The sequence below is a fragment of the Notechis scutatus genome, chromosome Z (assembly GCF_049901735.1).
Source record: "Notechis scutatus isolate UNSWTSFEM ecotype Mainland chromosome Z, rNotScu1.2, whole genome shotgun sequence".
Taxonomy (NCBI): domain Eukaryota; kingdom Metazoa; phylum Chordata; class Lepidosauria; order Squamata; family Elapidae; genus Notechis; species Notechis scutatus.
Window position 1 is genome coordinate 109,345,813 of NC_142025.1, and position 21,438 is coordinate 109,367,250.

Below are 21,438 nucleotides of genomic sequence, written 5' to 3' on the forward strand. Positions count from 1 at the left end.
TTCCATGGTCATTTGTCGGAGGAGGCAGATCGACTTATTTGGCTGTCCAATGAACATAATTGAACAAAGAAAACAAAGGAGGAGAGATTTAAGGAGAACATAGGTGAGGTTACGATTGTTGGCTTTGACAATAGGAGTATCCCTTTGCTTAAGAAGATTGCAAGGACAAGACCTGTAGTAAGAGAGAAAAAAGACCCAAAGCAGCAAAAGTAATGCCCAAAGATTCTTCAAAAGCCAGAAAGTTCAGTGTCTTAGGAATACATTGTATGTGAGCTTCATTTGGAAAATAATCCTTGGTGCAACTCTTACAATTTTCCATGTCTGGAAATAGAAGAAGATAAGATTATTTGGAAAGAATACCAACTACCCTTTGGGACTGGAATCTTTTGGTCACATGTGTTTTGAAATGTATTCCAAATACTATGGAAAAATATATAGTCCATATCACCATATTGATAGTTATAGTCCATATCACCTCTTGCTTATTCATGCTCCATAGCAGCCTCTGCTGGCTGATGCTCTATAGCAGGGATCGCCAACCTTTTGGACCTGAGGGACCACCAAACTCATAATTTTAAATCCCATGGACCACTAATATGAATTTTGACTGATGGTGGCTTGCTGACATTGATGGGAGAGAGAGAGAGAGAGAGAGAGAGAGAGAGAGAGAGAGAGAGAGAGAGATATCCAATCCAACCTTTAGGCCTGGCAGTGATGTTCTCTCTGTCTCTGTTTCTGTTTCTGTTTCTGTTTCTGTTTCTGTCTGTCTGTCTGTCTGTCTGTCTGTCTGTCTGTCTGTCTGTCTCTCTGTCTCTCTCTCTCTCTCTCACACACACACACAGAGATGTCCCTTACACACCCCCACCCACTCCAAGGGAGCCACATTCCTAACCCCTACTTTTCAGCTCCGTTCTCAAGGGAGAATGAGAGAGAGAGAAAGAGAGAGAGAGAGATCTGATCTAATCTTGGAGGGCTGTCTATGACATTCTCTCCCTCCCCCTCTCTCTCCCTCTCCCCCCTCTCACACACACAAAAACACACACAGAGAGAGAACTCCCTCACACCCAGCCACACCCTCCAAGGCAGCCACATTCCTAACCTGCTTTTCAGCTCCATTCCTGGGAGTGGGGGGAGGGGGGTATTTTGCGATCCCCAAAAAAGAATGATCGATCGGTAGGAAAACGGGGTGGGGGATTTTCCTGCAGACTTTTTGGGGGATTTTCCCAGACTTTTGGGGGGTTTTTCTATCTGCAGAGACCCTGAGAAAATCCCAAAAAAAGTCTGCAGGAAAATTCCCCACCCCGTTTTTCTACCGATCAATCAATGTTTATTTCGGATCACAGGATACAGTTTCCATCTTCATTCATGGGGGTGGCGAGAGACTTTTAGCTTCATGCAAGGGAAGCAGCAGAAGTCTTTCTTTCTCTCCTCCAAACTCTGCCAGAAATGAGTCTTTGCCGGCACAGCCTCTTGGAGCAGGATGCCTTGCAGGGTCCCATAGACTCATTTCTGGTGGAGTTTGGGAGAGAGAAAGAATGACTTTTGCCGCTTTCCTTGCGTGTACCCAAAAGCAGAAGAAGAAAAGCAGAAAGCAGCAGCCTGGTGGCCAGGTGAGGCACATGAGGTGAGTGGGGCAAATTACCCTCCTCTGCTCTTTCGCCCCTCCACTCATTACCTCATGTTGTTCACAATGCAAGTGATACAAGCCTTGTGTTCCCACGGGCCATGTGGGTGGCCCAGCTTTGTGTTCCCGCACAGCCTGGATTAATTTCTTTGGGGGATGCTTTGGGGTGACATTTCTCTGCAAAATTTTCTCACGGACCACCAGTGGGCCAGAGCCCACCAGTTGGTGACCACTGCTCTATAGCAGAAGTGTCAAATTCAAAGCCCATGGGTCAGATCTGGCCCATGATATGACTGGATTCAGCCAGAGGGGCTGTTCTGGTCTACCCAATGAGAAGAGGAAAGATGGTCTTGGTCTATGCAGGGTGAAGAAAAATCAGGGCAGCAAAGCTTCAGCCCAGTCTACCTTGTGTGAAGAGGAAAGATCAGGCCAGGATAGCTTCGGCCCGGTCTACCCAGTGTTGGAGTCTGAATCTGAGGGGTAAGATGAACAGCTGACAGAGTGTCGGAGAGTGGCTCCATTGGATGTGGAGGAAATTGGGAAAGGGCAAAGTCAGGCTGGGCAGAGCATGGGAAAGGTAGAACAGGGGAGAGGGAGTTCAGATGAAGACTAAGGCCCACCCCCTCCTCATCCTAGGGCATGCAGGGAAGAATGCAGAAGACAGCAATATGGGTGGTATGGCTTATGAGTGAGAAAAGGGCTCCATTCCTTTCACAAAGCACACCTGGCAATGGAGTTTAAAGGAGAGGCAGTTGGGAGGAGCGTTTGCTGGGAACAAATGCTGAATTCATCAATTGTTGAGAGTTGTGGCCTACATTCCTGGAATTCCTCCTGACTGTTTGGATTATTTCTATGCTTCCATGTGCTTATCTAGTCTTTCTGGAATTAGTGCTGTGATTCTTCACTTCTGGGACTCATTATCTCTCCCTGCTTGAATGATTGATTGCTGTCTTTCTGCTTACAGAGTTTGGACTGGAATATCTGCAGCTAGAGGCTGCTGCAGCTTCATGGGAGAGCTTTTTTCCAGTCCAGAGAGTAAACGAGACATTGGGGGCAAAGTTGGTGCCAATAAAGAGACTCATACCAGTTCTCTGGCTGTGTTGCCTTCATGCCACACCCCAGGTCATCACAGGAAAGCAGGCCAGCATACCTTCGGCACAGTCTAACCAGTGTGAACAGAAAAGACATAGCCAGGGTGGCATTGGCCTGGTCTACCCAATGAAAAAAGGAAACATGCCAGCACTTTGGGGAGTGGCGTCAAGCTAGCCATGCCCACCCAGTTGGCCATGCCCCTCAGCCCCCCCCCCCCAGGTCAACCATAGCCCTCAATGAAATTGAGTTTGACACCCCTGTTCTATAGCATCATCTCCAACCTCCTTATACTCCAAAGTACTTACTTGCAATGCCCAGTCATCTGCAACCCTTAATTGCCAGCTTTTTTTCTAAGACTGCAGTCACATTTGGTCCTTTCTTAATGATCCACATGGTCTCTATGTTACAATAGTAACTGGGACAACTGAGATCAGAATGGGACAACTTGCTGTGGGCAATTCACTGTGGCCAACTCACCATGGAGCAACTCACCATGGGACAATTCAACAACTCAATTTAATGATTTAAAATAAGTTAAAAAATATTTACATTTGTAATTCACATGTCATTTTGCACCCTCTCTTTAATTATTCTACTCCAAGATTATTTTAATCTTAGTGTAAGTCTTGTTCTGCGGTGAGTTGTATGAATGAGTTGGCCATGGTGAAATGGCCCTGATGAATTGTCCTAGACCTCCTGAGATTACCATTGATGATTGGTGCAGTTATGTAACATTATGCTTTATGACAGCATCCCTAGCTCACATCAATCCCAGTCCCAATTATCATTTCAATCTTAGGACTACCTATACTGACATTCCTTCTTTTCTTATGCCAATGAATTGATCACAAGGATTCCACCATGATGGTCCTATCTGAAATTCTTCATTCTCCTTTTCATGCTACCTTGGTTTTGGATAATATAATTTTTGATGGATATCCATCTCTTGCTTTAGCATGCACAGAAATAAAGACACACCAATGGATACTCACATAAAAATGCTAATGCACATGTGCATTTAAATAAATAAATTGATTGCTGTGTATTATTATAAGTTACAATATTAAAGTGTACTGTAAAATGTGTGTTTATGATGAAATAATAATACTGTATGATGGCAGTTTTATTTTATTTTATTTTTCTTACCTTTCTGACTTGAGATCATTCTTTCTGGACACGGAGCACAATCGTAGCAGCAAAAATTTTCCCCTTCCTTTTTTGTCTTTCGGTATCCTGATGGACAAGGATCATTGCATAAGGAAAGAGGTGGCACCTATTTAAAAATAGGAAAGAACCATTATTAGGAACAAGATCTTAGAATTTACTTTATGGTAAATGAATTTCCAGTGTTTAACATTTATAAGCCTTTGGATGGATTATATATTGAGGAGCAATTGAGGCATGTAGGTAGTCATAATTTAGTGATTGGAATTGGGATAGGTGACTCGGTCATTAAGCAAAGCAGTCACTAGGAAAAAGTCCCATGAGTATGGCTGTGCTTTTGATTTTATCTCAGTTTTCCTTTGCTTTACAATATCAGAAGGATGTGAACCCTAACAGCTGGCTGAGGCCAAGCAGTGGGGAAGCTTTCTGGAACTGGACTCAAGAGAAAGACAGATAAAAGAACAAATCTTATAGCCTCTCACCCCCATTTTCTTGCGATTGGGAGTGCTCACCACAGCACGGGAATAATTTTCAAGAAGAGAATTAATATTTGTATTTGCATTCATTTGAGAGGAAAGGATTGCAAGAGAGTAATCAGGTACACAATAGATAATATGCACCTAGTGTTTTCTCTCAAATGAATGCAAATTCCAGTGTAATTAGATCTATTATCTGATGAGTCATCTTTTCCAAGACTCTTTGGAGTGACTTTGGAAAGAAATTCTTATTTAAAACTATATCTATCACATGCTGATATCTATCACTATATCTATCACATGGGAAGTCTAAGCATGTGGCATAGATTATGCATGAATTCTATCACTGAAGATCATACCATTGAAACCCACCTGAATGAATTTTTTGTTCCATTGGATTTGGTCTTTTTTAATCATGAAGGTTTTTAATGTAGGATCCAGCTCCCCAACTTGGACTTTTACGTAAGATTTATTTGGGAATGTGATCAAGTTCATAATGTCAAATCCAGCTACTAATTCACCCTTTTGGTTGAATGCAATTTTATCTCCAGCACTGTTGTTGAATGAAATCCTCTGCAGAAATGAATGTAGCTAATAAGAGAAAGAGTCAGATACAGTATGGAAAGAAGTGTAAAGAGTTATTATCTGGATGGATTAAGATTTTCTACCAATAAAAGAGAAAAATTGAAGAAAAAACAGTTGCTAATGGGTAGCATCTAGCTGTTTAGGCACTACTTATGGAAATGAAAAGTGAAATGTTAGATCAGCATAATGTTAGATGATAATATAAAATAACATCCAAAATAATGATTGGAGGGTTTAAAAGATAGTACCAGCTTTCATATCCATTGAAACTGAACCTGTCTCTAACAATATGAGAAATATAGTGAATGTTTATGTTGTATTGAGATGTAAAGGAATGCAATCCTTTGTTTATTGTTGAATAAGAAAAATATTCAGGCTGGAATTCAAATTTTTAAAAACAGATCAAGCAATATTCTAAGTTTATTCTTATATGTGAGAAGAGGCTGACAAAATATTACTGCTCATAAATACATCAGTTGTGAAGCAAGTCACACATTTTTTTTTAAAAAAATATGTTTTATTTAATACTTTTTTTAAATACACACAAAAAGTTTCATATCTATGTCAACAGTGTGTTTTCTGGGCACAGTTAGTTTTAAGTAGAGATGCAACATTAATCATAATAGTGATCATAATAAACATATCAATATTAGTCACAAAGTAATAACACAATTAGTTTATCCAACTTACAAAATTTTCTGTAGAAAATTTTTATTATCTTTTTACTCTTTTTAGATTCTAATTGCTGTTTTTGTTAGTTAGCCATTGGTAAAACAACTCCCACATTAAAAAGTATTCTGTTTCTTCCTTTTCTTTTCTTTTAAGTGTTAATCTATCCATATCAGCACATTCTAATTTTTTTATAACACTTTCATCTTGTAGGGATCTCTTCATTTTTCCAGTGCTGTGCAAACACAATTCTTGCTGCCATCAAAACATGTAAAATTAAGTATTTATTCCCTTTATTATATTATTTTTATTTTTTTTATAAACAAATTTTATTAATTTTTGAAGACAAACAAAACATAGGACATAAAAGCATAAAACCTCCTTTCTAAAAATTACTTATAAGTTTTAACAAGGCAAATAAAACATCATTTTTTAAGGCATAGTTCCACATTGTCACATTTCCATTTAAGCACATATATATCTTTTCCAAATTTCTCATTATTTCTCCCTTCACTTTTATTCAATTATATTTCTTTCTATCAAGGTTTTATTAATTCTCAATCAAACATAAACACACAAAATACAAAACATAAAACAAGACATAAAAAGATAAAACCTCCTTAATTATCATTTGTACATGTCTTTTCCAAATTTCTCTCCCTTTAGTTTTATTCCTCCAAGGTTTTATTAATTCACAATCAAACATAGCTAACCAAAACACAAAACATAAAACATAAAACTTCTTTTGAAAAGTGGCTTAGCCCCGGGTTACATCTTTTTTTACAGACCTAAATCAAATTCATGCTCACCTTATATACCATTCATATCTTATTAATCATTCTATATTTTCTATATAACTTCTCCCTTCTTTTCACTCTCTTAATTATATTTTGTTTATTTCATCTTATTTCAAAATCATTATACTTGTATCTTTTGTCCGTTCTTTTCCAATCATCTATTTATCTCTTCTCTTTAGCAAAGAATTTCCCCTGTAATCACTTTTAAAGTGTGACACCTTTCTATCTTTCCCCTAAAGTAACACTTAAAATAATACATAATTTCCATCCTGATTCTGCTTAGTACATTCTACATGTTGCATTTTAAAATAAAAGAATAATAAACTCGTAATATAGTTAAGTATATAATTTCCATTCTAGTTCTAGTTCTAATTAATACATTATTTTAGAATAAGAAGATGAAATAGTAAATTTATAATAACATTAAAACAATAACGAATTAAACAATAACTAAGCATTAATCATTTTACACATTCTCTTTAATATTTTATTAAATATTGAGATCTATCATTATTAAACATTTTAATATTTTAATATTTTGTTAAATCTTTTAATATTCCAATAGACTATTTCAAATGCAAATACTACAATACTATCTTATGTACTCTTGCAGAATCTTTCTTTAATTATGCACTATCCTTTATCCTTTATCTCTAAAAAAAATCTTCCTTTTGGCATCTTGTTTCAGATTGTGGCTTTTTTTCCCTTTTTGCCTCCTTTCTTCTCCAGTCTGGTCTTTTTGCCCCCCCTCTCCTAACCTCCACCTTTTTAACTTCCCCTCTCCGTTGTAATTCTCTTTTCAATTGCTTTCTAACATTGTACCTTTTTTTCACCTTATTTTTCTTTTTCTTGGTTGTTTTGTTGAATCTTAAATTCTCATTTTTCCTTCCTCTCTTCCTATTTTCTTTCTTAATCAAACTTTTTTGTCCATTAAAAATGGCTTCTTCCTTTTCTTCTTCTTCTTCTCCTTCTCCTTCCTCAAGTATTTGCTGGTATGTAGAAACCGCCATTTCTAAAAAGTGGAAGACAGCTCTCAAAAAAATCCTTGCCATTTTGTTCTCTTTCTTTTAATTTTTCATATTCCATTTTTAATTCATCCACAGATAGTGCCATTGTAAAATTTTAAGAACAACCCAGATGTTTTTAGTCTTAAAGGAATTTCCAAATGTCAAAGTTATCAAACAATCCAAACAGACAGAAATTATATTCCTCTTCTTCTCTTTGCAATTTTTCCTCCTGGGGCAAAATCCCAAATATATTTTAAAGCTGTATTACAGTTAGTTGCTGGTCTTATAATCTTCAAGGCGTCTCCTCCAACAAATTTTTAAAGATTTTTTAGTCCTCTCCTTCCCACTTATAACAAAGAGCTTATTTTTACCTTAAAGAAGCAGGTTTTTCTGTGCTCATTTGCTTTCTCCGTAAGGAAGGGAGTGAACTTTCCTTCAGCACTTTTGCCGCTGTAACAATCTTTTGGAAACAAATGTATCAATCCACAAGTCAGGTTTCCAGGGTGTTTTAAAAGTAACTTAATGTCCCGGTTCAGCCAAGAAAACTTCTCCTTCTAAAAAACTTCCTCCTGCACAGTCTTATCCGGTTGAAGATTCCTTTGTGGCTGCCATTTCTGACAGCTGCTCCACCGCCTCAGGAAAAAGGAGTCTAGCCAGCTGGGGAAGGGGGGTGCGATATCCCCAGACCCCTGCCCGGATCTCCTCTGTCTTCCGCTGCCCCTTTGGGGTAGCGACAACCCCCAAATCCAGTTGGATCGGGGGTACCTCAGCAGCGAGCGCAGCAGGGACCCGCAGAGAAGCGGATTCCTGCCGCCGCCGAAGCCTTGCAACCGGAAGTCCCCCTTTATTATATTATTATGGTAATATACTTAGCAAAAATATTTCTGTTTCAAATCTATGTATTACTTTATCATTTGTTCTAACAAAGTATGTATTTTAGTCCAGTATTTTTTTTTTTTTTGCCTTTGGGCATATAACCACATATAGTAATATGAACCTGGTATCTGACTACACTTCCAACATTTAGCTGAAAAATTTTCATACAACTTTGCTAGTCTCGATGGTGGTAGATGCCACCTATAAAACATTCTGTATAGATTTTCCTTATATGCCATTGACATTGTTAGTTCAGCTTCTATCCAAAAGTTTCTGCCATTTTTCTAGTTCTATTGGGTAGCTAAAATTTGCTTCCATTTTAATATTCAATAGATCTTTCTCATATCTTGATTGTATTTGCACATATGGCCACCATGCTAAATCAATCCCTTGACTGGTCAGTTCTCATTTAGATTTGAGTTCCCCTTTGTCATTCAAAATGCTCTTATATCTTACAATTTTTTTTCCATATTAATCGTATTCGGATGTGTCAGTGCCTCCATCATGGAGAGCCAGATTGATATTTTCATACAGTGTCTTTCTTTGATTTTTTCCCCATACTAACAATAATGCATTCCTAACAAAATGTTTTTGAAAGTATCCATGTATTTTATTTTTTGCATATCATAGAAAAGCACGCCATCTCAATTGGAGATTGTGTCCCTCTGAATTTAATAATCTTTTATATCTCAGATTTACCCATTCTTTCACCCAGACAACTGCAGAAGCTTGGTAATGTAACTCCCAATCTGGCAACCCAAAGTCCCCTTGTATCTTGTAGCAACTTCAATCTTATTCTTGCTTTTTTCCATTGCCAAACATATTTTAATATGATTTTATTTAGTTCTTCAAAGAATCCCCCGCCCCCAGATTTATCAGAATTGTTTGAAATAAAAATAACAGTCTGGGCAAAATATAATTTCTCAACTACAAAACTATCAGATCTCAATCGTTTAAGGAGAGTAACATCCTCATATAATGAGGAATACATGTATAAATGTAGAAATTTCCTGTGTTTAGCATAGGGCAGATTTCCTAACCAGGAAGATAATTTCATATGAATTATGATGATTTCCCCCCAAATAAGCTCTTTCAAACCTCTCTGTCTAGCATAAGACTCCTGAAGTGTAACTATGGGATAACCTGCTTAGTGCTTTCAACACTATATAGGTAATCCTTGGGTTATCACCATTTGTTCAATGACATGAACAAATGATAGGAGACATGATAGCTGTCTTCCAATATCTGAGGGGCTGCCACAGAGAAGAAGGGGTCAAGCTATTTTCTAAAGCAGCCATCACCAACCGGCAGGCTGAGGCCCACTGGTGGGTTGTGAGAAAATTTTGGTGGGCCGCAGAGAAATCTCACTCCCAGAGCACCCCCCCAAAGCAATTAATACAGGCTGCGCAGAAACACAAGGCTGCTCATCCCACATGGCCTGTGGGAACCCTCCCCACCCACTCACTCCTTACCCGGCAAACTGGTCTGCTAAGTTGCTATTTTTCCTTTTTCCAACCATCATCTGTTCTGTTGTGCTGGGAGATTTAGATTAGCTAGGAATCAGGAAATGGTTGGATTTCTTGATTTCTAGCTAAGCACAGCCTAACCTCCCTTAGGACTGAAGGTTTGCTTGCAAGCAAATTCAGTGCAGACTCACAGCAAGCAAATTTGAGAGACTGAGCTAGCTGATGGCAGATAGATCACTGAATGATTCTGTGAGCAACTCAATCTGCCTGCTTTGCCTGATTTTGGATAAAAGTTGCTTTTTTTATCAAAAATTCAATATTTACATACATGGTGTGTTGTGAGTTAATTTTGTGAGTTTGCTCGCAAGCAAATTTTATGTGACAGACTGAGCTAGCCAATGGCAGATAGATAGATTTCTGAATGAATCTGTGATTCTGTGAGCAACTCAATCTGCCTGCCTGCTTTGACTGATTTTGGGTAAAAGTTGCTCTTTTTTTATAAAAACATCAATATTTATATAAATATTTATAATATTTACATACAAGCCATGCCCAGCTAGTCACATGACCATCAAGCCACACCCACAAATTAGGCCATGCCCTCAGAACCAGTTAGTGGTCCCTGGGATCTAAAATTATGAGTTTGGTGGTCCCTGAGGTCCAAAAGGTTGGCGACCCCTGTAGGCCAGACAAGGAATGGATGGAAACTGAACTAGGAGAGATTTAACCTGGCAATAAGGAGAAACTTTCTGACAGTGAGAACAATCAACCAATGGAACAACTTGCCCTTGGAAGTTGTGGGAGCGCCATCACTTGAGACTTTGAAGAAGATATTGGACTGCCATTTGTCAGCAGTGGTGTAGGGTCTCCTGCTTGGGCTGGGGGTTAGACTAGATGACCTACAAGGTCCCTTCCAACTCTTACTATCTGTTATCTGTTATCTGACATTTCAAATTTACAAAGGTTCTGAATAAGCGTTATGATGGGTCCTTGGAGTTCTAGCCATTTCAGCATCTCTATGGTGACATTATCATGAGGTGCCCATAATGTTAGTGCCCATAATGTTACAGTGAGCTGTGGTCATGTGATCACAATTTCTATCATTCCCTACCAGCTTCCAAGCAAGCAGATCAATGGGGAAGCCAGCAGGAATTCAGTAGCTACAATCATGTGTGGTCCTTGCTTAGGAACATATGCTTGGTCCTTGTTTTAGTGATAGTAAACCAAGTCTGTTGCTGAGTGATGAAATCACATGGTTTCAGTCTTTATCGTCATGTATCTTTGTGACAGCTTGTGGTTTCAATTGCCACAGTAGTCCAAGGACTTCCTATAATCTTTGAATAAACTACTGTAATAAAATTAGAAACCTTGTAATAGGATATTCAATATTGTACTATTCTATTGTATCAATGGAGAGAATTTCAGATAAGCTTTCATAAAGAGCACATTTTACCTGCAAAGGGTGTATATTCTGGAATGACTCCTTGGTTTCTTCTCTACTAACTCTGTGCTTCAACCTAGATGTCTGAGCAGTATGTAAGGCATGTGCCAAAGCATGAACTGCATTGTAAATGCTGTAGCTGTGACCAGTCATGCTCATTTCAAAATAAAATGCAGGGAGATCCTCCAGCCTCTCCTCCCCAGTACATGCCTCATCGATGTTTCTTGCTTTGTCAGAATTAGAAACATAGCAATCAAATGCTTGCTCCCAGAAATGTTTGATAAAGTTGTTTCCCTTTGCACCGGAAAGCTTGATCTTCTTAAGAAATTCCTGGAAGTCCAGAATCTCTTTAGAGTGAATTGCAAAGGAAAGAGTCCCATGGAACATCTGGATATCAAGTCCTTTATGCACAACATGCAGTGTGAAATCTATCTGGGCAGTTGTAATCCGTACTCTTCCTGTAGAGATTTTCTCTTCATGTTCAGAATCTGTTGGAAGGAGAGTTGAAGCCACTGCAATAGAAGCCAACCATATAAAGGCTGTAGTTTCACCATGTGTAATGACTACATTGGCTTTTTTCTCTGAAAATATGTGAACGTGTTTATCTATTTGGTACACCACTTGGACAAAGTCACCCAAATGCATAATTTGGTCAAGTCTCTCAGCAAACTCTAAACAGATTCTATTCTGCAAAAGCTTTAGCTCCAGAGTCCTTGAGAAATGTTCTCCAGCTTCATCATCTATGGTGAGGAGTCCTACCCATTTCCACCTGAAATGCAGAAGGAGTTGGACTAAACCTTCATACTGAAGGGCTTCATTGGGGGCCATGCGATAGAAGGAAGATACAGGTGAGTCATCAGTGACTTTAGATTCAAATGACCCATAAGAAATCTTAGGATAGAAAGGCACAAAACATGAGAATGAGAAAGGAACATAGTGGGAATAGTTAGATTTAATTTATATACTTTAAAGGAGAATAGTTGTAGCTCAAGGTCGAAATCAGTTCTTGGTATTTTCTGAGCTTGGTTGTTTTGCAAAGGTTTAATTATCCAAAATAGGTGATATCATCAGTGCTAGTGGTTGATAGCATGATTATTTAACTAAGCACTGATGATGTTACTTAGTTTGGGTAATGAAATGTCTGCAAGAAAAAAACCAGATTGGTTAAGAGAACACCAAGGACTCTCATTTATATACTTTCTTTACAATATATTTAATTCCAGTTTTTTCCTCTTCCAGAAGAATCCAACATAATTTATATAAATATATACTTTTGTATTTAACTTTGTAAAGGAACCATTTTCCTTTTATTTGTTCCACTGAAGCCAAGTAAACAAACAGATCTTTTTCTTCTAAACCCTTATAAATGTTTGATTTAAGAGCATAGATAACATATTTTCATGAGTTAATTTTTTTTCTACTTAGTCATAACTCAGATGATTTATTACTGAAAGTAGTATTCTGATTTAATCTTCTATTGATGATGTCCACTGGAATCAAGTTAATTATGACTTCTTACAAAATAAAAAAATATATATTACAACCACAGTTTCTGGATATATCCATATCCTTAATATACTGTAGATAATGTTTGCATAATTGTAATATACTGCAATTCCATACATTAGATCCTACCTGTGGAATCTTATACAGGTGAAAAATATCTGCCATGCATGAAGATGTCTCAGAGCTCAATCCTCCAATGGTACCTATGACTTTTCTTTTAGTATGACATATGTAATTGGGGATAATCATATGCAATTTGAAGAGCAGATCCAGACAACTTTTGTAGGTCATCTTTGATTCAGAATAGCTGTCATAGATGTGGAATCCAAGAGTGACATTTGACAAGATCTGTTGATTCTCATTGATCTCATTAATGACAAACACTAAAGCCAAGGCGTGTTGGTAGAACTTTGTCACCACGCTGAAAATAAAGAAACCAGCCTTCACAAAATAATTCTACCATGCTTTATCTCACTAAAAGTGATAAGAAAGGCCCAACCTAACAAAGACAGTTTGAGGCATTTGTACTGGAATTTTCCTTTTTCCTGCAATCCTTATAGATGTCTACATTTTAATAAAGTACTATAAATGTTATTCTCCTTTGGTGCTCCTTGAGGTTAGCTGTTTTGTTGGAGTTGCTTTATTGTACAAACTGGGTAACATCATCAGTGCTAGTCCAGAACAAGGTCTACAACTGATAATGTTACCTAATTTGGGTAATGAAAAATCTGTAAGAGAACAACCAAGCTCAGAGAGCACCCTTCTTTCAATACTGAACTGCAAATACTCTCCTTTATTGGTATTTTGTCACATGGAATCTAATTTTAGATGCTACTGGTTAAAAAAAAACTTTAATTAATTAGGAACAAATGGTAAGCAAGAAAATGAAATTGATCAACTGCTTAAATTCTGGATAAGTTGGAAAAGAAGAGATGACATCAATCTTTAAAGATGTGAACTTGTGTCCTTAAAAGAGAACATTTTCCCTCGTGCACATGCAAAAACCAGATTGCCTCTGTGTTAATATTTTCCCTTAATAATTGATATTCTCTGTTCAGTCTCTATTAGCTCTAAATTCTGTAAATCTCTCTCTCTCTTCTCTTTCCCCTCTCTCCTGTATATCATCTCTCTCTCTCTCTCTCTCTCTCTCTCTCTCTCTCTCTCTCTCTCTCCCTCCCTCCTTCTCTCTCTCTGTCTGTCTGTCTGTCTATCATCTACCTCTAGATACAGATATGATAAAACTGAAGGGTGCTTGTTGTTGAGCTAAGACCAAGGACCCCTCATTTCAAACTCGATGAATATATATATTCTCATTTACTGATATGATAGAACAAGATAACTAGAAATTTTAATTCAGATAAATCATTAGATTAAAACCAAAACTAATATCACATATTAGGGCAGGAAGCAAATACTTACAGTGAAATTTGAAATGACTCCTGAGTAGGGTTTTGAGTGAAAGAAAATCTAGGGAACACATAATGAATATGTGACACAATCCCACCAATGAGGAGGTCACCTGCCTTATACCATTGATGCTGAATATGAAGGCCATCATTTCTAATGCACTTAATTGATTGTGCTTTGTTTGCCCTGTTGTATAGCAGCACGATCACAATCTTCATCAACCATTGGGCAAAAATTCTATCAAATCTTGTCTCTTTCAAACTATGGGGAAGCACCATTTTTGGTACTCTCTAGATCCTATATTTAGATAAGCTGGCTTTAAGCTTTAGCAAAGCATTTTCTTTGGCCAAATGACTCAATAGATAAAGAGACTGAAAGGGTCAAAGTTCCTGACAATGATTCTGCCCAAATGTAGCTGTTCTTTATCTCCATTGAAGACGTCATTGCTGAATGTTTTGTTCAGTATCACTTAAAGTCACTAGAGTTTTGATCTGGCATACTAATTACAGTATTTATGAGAACTAAAGGGAAATTCAGATGTGATGCCTTCAGTAGCAGAACCACTTTAGTAAACATGTTTATTGTTTGACATTGAAATCATTTATTGTATTTTTATTTATTTATTTGATTTGTCAATCGCTTACAAAATAATAGATATAAGTATAAGCATGAATAAGAATACAGGAAACAGGTATGAATAAATGGGAACAATAGGACAGGGACGGTAGGCACGATAGTACACTTATGCATGCCCCTCTTAGGAATGGGGTGAGGTCAATAGTAGTTAGTTTGAGGTTAAAGGAGTGCGGGTTAGAAGATGTAACAACAGAGTCAGGTAGTGCATTCCAGGCATTGACCAGTCGTACTTTCTGCAGTCCAGTTTGAAGCAATTTACTTTGAGTTTGTATCTGTTGTGTGCTTGTGTTGTTGTGGTTGAAGCTGAAGTAGTCATTGACTGGTAGGACATTGTAGCAGATAATTTTGTGTGCTGCGCTTAAGTCTAACCATAGGTGGCATAGTTCAAGGTTGTCCAAGCCCAAAAGCTCAAGCCTGCTGATATAGGGTAATCTGTTGCAAGCAGAGGAGTGTAGTACTCTTCTCGTGAAATACTTCTGGACTCACTCGATTGTATTAATGTCTGATATGCAGTGCAGATTCCAGACTGATGAGCTGTATTCGAGTATTGGTCTGGCAAAAGTTTTGTATGCTCTAGTTAGCAATTCGATATTTCCGGAGGAGAAGCTTCGTAAGATTAGATTTATAACTCTTAATGCCTTTTTGGCAATGCTGTTACAGTGAGCTTTGGCTCTTAGGTCATTTGATATGAGAACTCCAAGGTCCTTGACAGAGTGAGGTTCATCAACAAGGTCATATCCACCTAGTTTGTATTTGGTGTACTGATTTTTTTTACCAATGTGTAGGACGGAGCATTTGTTGGTCGAGATTTGGAGTTGCCAGATGTTTGACTATTCAGACACATAATTGTTGTGACTGGAAGGTTTGAGCCTGCTGTGAGCTTTGAGTCTGATGTATCAGAAGACACAGGTTCGAGTGATGAGGAAGGTTTGGCATTGGAATTGGAGCCTGCTTTAATGAGAGATGCAGACGTGAGCCAGGAGGATGAGGGAGTGTCGGAATCACCATCCTCTCCAGAACCTTCCACATCAATCATGCCTCAGGTGTCAGCAGCTGATCCACAGAACAGACCAGAGTCCTTGAGTGATGATCAAACTGACGAATGTTGGGTTGATGCAGGTTGAGACGTCAAGCACAATTTGAAAGGAAACGTCAAGTCAGAGACTAATTAGAGAGACTGACACGCCCCTTCAAGGAATATAAGGAGGCGTGTTAGCTAACGATCCTTGTCCGGATCAAACTTCGTTAGTTACTTCGCAGCTTGGAAGAAGCCTTCTGTTTGCCTTTTGGCTCTGAATTATCTTGCGGCTCGTTATCTTGGTTTGAAGACAGTTTCTGGGAAAGCTGCCAACAACGACTACAGAGAAAAGTTAACTCTGTGGTTTCTGATATTATCTGTTCGTGTTTATTTCTTTGGGACATTTGGACTCTCACTTTGTGGCTACAGGTGAGACAGAACACATAATCAAGGTTGCTTTGAAGGATAGTAGCATTGCCGGTGGTGTTGAATAGTTTTACGTCGTCTGCAAAGAGGATGCAGTTATATAGAGTATAAAGAGGGTGAGTCCAAGAACACTGCCTTGGGGGATACCACTGTTAACTGGAGCAGGATTTGATATAGCGTTCCCTATTTTTATTATTTGTTGCCTGTTTGACAGGAACACAGTAATCCACTTATGAATGGATCTGGAAATGCTGTAAGAGTTTAGTTTTAACAGTAGTTTGTCATGTACCACTGAATCAAAGGCTTTGCAGAAGTCTATGTAAATTGCGTCTGTAGCTTTACCATGGTCAAGTAGAGTAGTCCATATGTTTTTGCAGTGTAGGAGTTGTAGAGTGCAGGACAATTTTTTCCTGAAACCAAATTGTTTTTTGTAGAGTAGGTTGTTTGACTTTAAGTGGAGAGTGCTGAATTGGTTAATGATTGATTCCATGATTTTGCATGTGACATAACACAGTGAAATTGGTCTGTAATTTTCAACCAGGCTGGAGTCACCTTTTTTGAAGATAGGGATGACCATAGCTAAGGACCATAGGTTTGGTAAGGAGCTGGTTCTGAATCGTATCTCATATATAATGCTTAGGGGTTTCACTATGGCAGAGGAGAGCTTTTTAAGAAGTATGCATATAATCCATTGGGGCCAATAGATAGGGATAGTTTTAGGTTTCATAGTGCCTTTTCTACGTTATCTTCTGTAAAGTCAATATGTAGTAGGTCATTAGAGTTAGTTGTGGTATGACTAGGAAATGTGGGGCATGAACCATTGCTGTTTACAAAGACTGAACTGATATAATAAATAAATCAACTTATTTTACTTGAAAATTATTGCAACCATGCTGAAATTCTAGATCATAGTGAAATTTTAGACCTAGACAACCTAGAACTACTCCGCCTTCTGTTAGATCTAAGTATAGTACATAAAATTATGTATTGCAATGTCCTACCTATCAATGAATACTTCAGTTTCAACCAAAACAATACAAGCGCACAAAATAGATACAAACTCAAGGTAAACCGCACCAAACTTGATTGCAGGAAATACGACTTCAGCAACAGAGTGGTCAATGTCTGGAATACTCTACCTGACTCTGTGGTTTCTTCCCCAAACCCCAAAATCTTCAACATTGGACTGTCTACTATTGACCTCACCCCTTTCCTAAGAGGTCTGTAGGTGGCATGCATAAGTACACCAAAACGTGCCTACTATCCCTGTCCTATTGTTTCTTTTTTTCTTATCCATATCCATTTCATGTATTTATAACTATGTTTATACTTATACCTGTTATCTAATAATTGTTTGACAAAATAAATAAATAAATAAATAAATAAAAATAAATAAATCTTGGGTGGGTAAAATGTTAAAGAAGAAGGAAATATGTGGGATGAAATTTATCTTTGTTTCTATGAGCCTGTGGCTTATGCCAATAGAAGTAGTTCTTGTTTAGCAGCTGCCTAATTTAATGACCATTCACAGCTATGACAGTGGTGACCAATGACTTTATGACCAATGACCTTTTCAGGTCTGTAAAAGAAAGGAAAGCTAAAGTATATTCATAAGCACAGTTGAGGTTTCTCTCAAGAATTGAATTGCTGGTGCTTAAATGCTGAGAGTATCTCACTATCCAATGCCATCAGAGGAAATAAACCAGTTCTATTGTTCACTCACCTCTCCAACTTGTAGAAAGACCTTTCAACTTATTTCAGGATTAAATTTTAAGTACAGTATGAATTTATAAATATAAAAGAGGTGAGAGAGAAAAGGGAGCTTTAACTGAAGTCTAATAAAAGGAAGGCTTCTCAGTTTTGCTACAAGTTAAAAGAAAATAGCTCCCAAATTCAAAGAATTTGCTTTCCGGTTTTATGGCAAAATTTTTGAAACCATTGATTGGAGATTTTAAGATATCATCAAACTGCTAAAATTGCTCCTCGGGTGTCACCTTCTGTCCAGAACAATGTTTATTGAGGGAGTAGAATTTATGAAAAATACCATTAAGATGGATGTCTGTGAAGATTCTCAGTTATCCAGGTCATAGTTGTATCTAAACTGGTTTTTATTTTGAAAAAGCAACTGGACTGATTTTTTTGAGGAAAAACAAGATGTTTTGTTTTCTTATCCTGGAAGCTTTATCAGTTGTATGGGATGCTGTGGGAGATGGAGATAACTGTCCTTCCATCTCCTGAAGCATCCAATACAACTGACGAAGGTACCAGGATAGGAAACAAAGCATCTTGTTTCTCCTCAACTCAGTCTGGTTGCCTTTTCAAAATAAAAACCACTTTTGATACATTAGGATGGATTTGCTTAATATTGATAAAAGAGATTGTACTCTGCAAGGTGAAAGGAGAAGTAAAACCACTAAAACTGGCACTACCACATTTATCTTGATGTGTATTCCTCATTGTGTGCCTGCTTATTGCTTTGTAATACCTTGTCAATCTGTCCACACTCCAAGCAGGAAGTAAGGAAAAAGAACAGGCACAGATTCTTGTCAATAGGTTAAACAATAGAGATAGAAATTAGAAGTTGGAAGATTATTACTAGGTATTACTGGAAGTGAATGAAGATTGATAATCCATTATATATAAAATCTTAATTTAAGAGAGAATGGATAAACTTCACTTTGGATACTGTTTATTTCCCCCCACTACAGGTCATAATGCTTTTTGGTGGGGGATTAAAAAAAACTCTTTCTTTCTTTCTTTCTTTCTTTCTTTCTTTCTTTCTTTCTTTCTTTCTTTCTTTCTTTCTTTCTTTCTTTCTTTCTTTCTTTCTTTCTTTCTTTCTTTCTTTCTTTCTCTCAGTGCTGGCTTTGCTTGGAAGTACCCATACTCGCTGTTGCATATTTCTTGGTACCTGGAATAAAGTGAAGATTACTCCAAACTGTAAGTCTTGTGTGTTGTTTTTTCCAGATAGAGAACCAGGTGATCAGAGGCAGCTGAGAGAAAGCCAGCATTGCCTTGTTCCATAACAGTTATTCCTGTTGGCAAGTTGCTGTGGCAGATGAAGGATGGCAGAGGGAATAGACCCTGAATGTTCTATGGAAGCTGCAGCAGATGAAGCTGTGGAAGCTTTGGAATATGGGAGGTTGCTGGCAGAGGAGAAGGAGAAGACAGTCCCTAGAACAGGCACGGTGGTAAAGCCGAAGGTGCCAAATTTGAGGCCCACGTGAAAAGATGCCCGGTGTGTGCTATGGCAAAGAACTCCTCAGGAAAACCTTTAGGACTATTACAACTAGTAGCCAACCCCAACAGACCATGGCAGGATATTGCCATGGACTTCATTGTAGAGCTCCTGAATAGTGAGGGGAACACCATCATATGGACTATAATCAATCTATTTTTGAAACAGGCCCATTTTATTCCCTGCACTGGACTGCCATCAGCCTGCAAATTAGTTAAACTTTTTATAAAACACGCATACTGCTTGCATGGCATCTGAGAGATTTCACCATAAGAAACAGACTCGACAACCAAGGAACCATAAAAAGCTTTGTTTATTCAAGATATTTGCAAATAGGACCTCTTCCCTAAATGAGTAGGAGAAGGAGACACTGACCTTAAAATGTTACAATCTTTTATAGGATATCATAGTGAAAAGGTTACATAATTCTTCCTGTTTTTCTCACATAGGAGTGTCAAGGACTTTCATGGGTAGCTCTGGGTACTTTTCCATCCTGTAACTCTTCCCATATTATCAGCTCTGGAAACCCCCTTGTTCCCATCACCATATTTCCTGTTATGTTTATCTAACACAATAAGTCATTAACAAAATTCCATTAATGTCTGGGCGACCTACCATTTCTTACATTTATTTTCAAGCCAAAATACAAACCCTCACTCCAACCAAGGACATACTATTTTTCACTTTGAGAACAACAAGTTACAGAACATGATATGCTGGTAAATACTCTTATATAACTGTTCAGAAATCATTCTAGAAGGTCACATTACAAACAAAGATGGAGTCCCTTTTGTTCTATATTTTCTTAGGTGTAACTTGCAAATACATATGTTATTTCCACATATAACAGCATCCCTCAATGAATTATCTCTGATGGGGGGGGGTGCAGTTTACCACCTGGTTTTGGTGAGAATTTCTGCAATTGTTCGGGTCAGCCCAGGGACTGAGCACGTCGTATCACCCCATTACCAATGGTGCGGCAGAACAAGCAAACACCTCAGTGGAAAGGTACCTCCGCTGCTATGTATCATATAAGGACACTGATATCGGGTAGTGGGTGGGTGGCACTGCACTGACAGCATCAGAGGCTAACGGGGACTGAAGAGTAGAAGATAGAGCTAGGAAAGGCAACTAGAGGCAAGAGGAGAATGAACGGCAGATGAAGATCTGAGAGGGACATGGTGGGCATGATTGGCACACACACGGGACACACACATGGAGCAGAGCACAATTACGGGGTAGTAAGGAAGGCAGCTGAGATCAGTTTTTTCCTTTGTATTTTCTTTATAATCTTTATATATGCAAATGTATATAAGCCCTGGTATGGTTTTGCTTATGTATGCTCACAAAGTATCCAGAGCTTTGCTGGAGATCCAGAATATACTGTATATATGTAAATAAAATAATGTTGTATTTTCAAAGTGATTTGGTTGATTTACCTGAGCCCAATTTTGGACACCACACTACGCTATCTCCTCCTTTTCTAATCTATCTGACAAAACCATGAAAAGGCAAAGGTTTCATCAGGATATACTCATTTTCACTTAGGCCAGTGGTTAGAAACCCATGGCTCTGGAGCTGCATGTGGCTCTTTTAACCCTCTGCTGTGGCTCCCTCCTTTCCTCCCTCTGCCTTGCAGCACAGTGAAATTTAGTGTGCTTCACAATGGGGGAGACATGTCCCCTCCTACTCCAGGAGCCCATTATGAGACAGAGCCACAATGTGATCCTGCCCACTTCCCCCTGATAACAACAGCAGCATTGGCCGCAGGGCAGGGCAGTCCAGTGTCACGGGGTTGAGAGCATGTCACATGTCCAGCACCAACAAAGGCTGGAAATAGCTGCCCATCATTTCCTGCTGCAGTCTGTTGGAGAAAAAGAGAGAGAGAGGGGGAGGGAGGGAGGGGGGAGGAGAGAGAGAGAGAGAGAGAGAGAGAGAGAGAGAGAGAGAGAGAGAGAGAGAGAGAGAGAGAGAGAGAGATTCAACTTGATTCGACTCCATCTGCTCCCC

At 38.4% G+C, this 21,438-nt stretch overlaps 1 long non-coding RNA gene and 1 pseudogene across 1 annotated transcript in view; both read right to left on the bottom strand.

Moving 5' to 3' along the window:
* Nucleotides 1-12,025, bottom strand: part of LOC148129101 (vomeronasal type-2 receptor 26-like) — a 13,424-nt pseudogene extending 1,399 nt beyond the window's left edge.
* Nucleotides 1-21,438, bottom strand: part of LOC148129096 (uncharacterized) — a 273,474-nt gene that overhangs the window by 233,173 nt on the left and 18,863 nt on the right. The gene's annotated exons all lie outside the window — the stretch shown is intronic.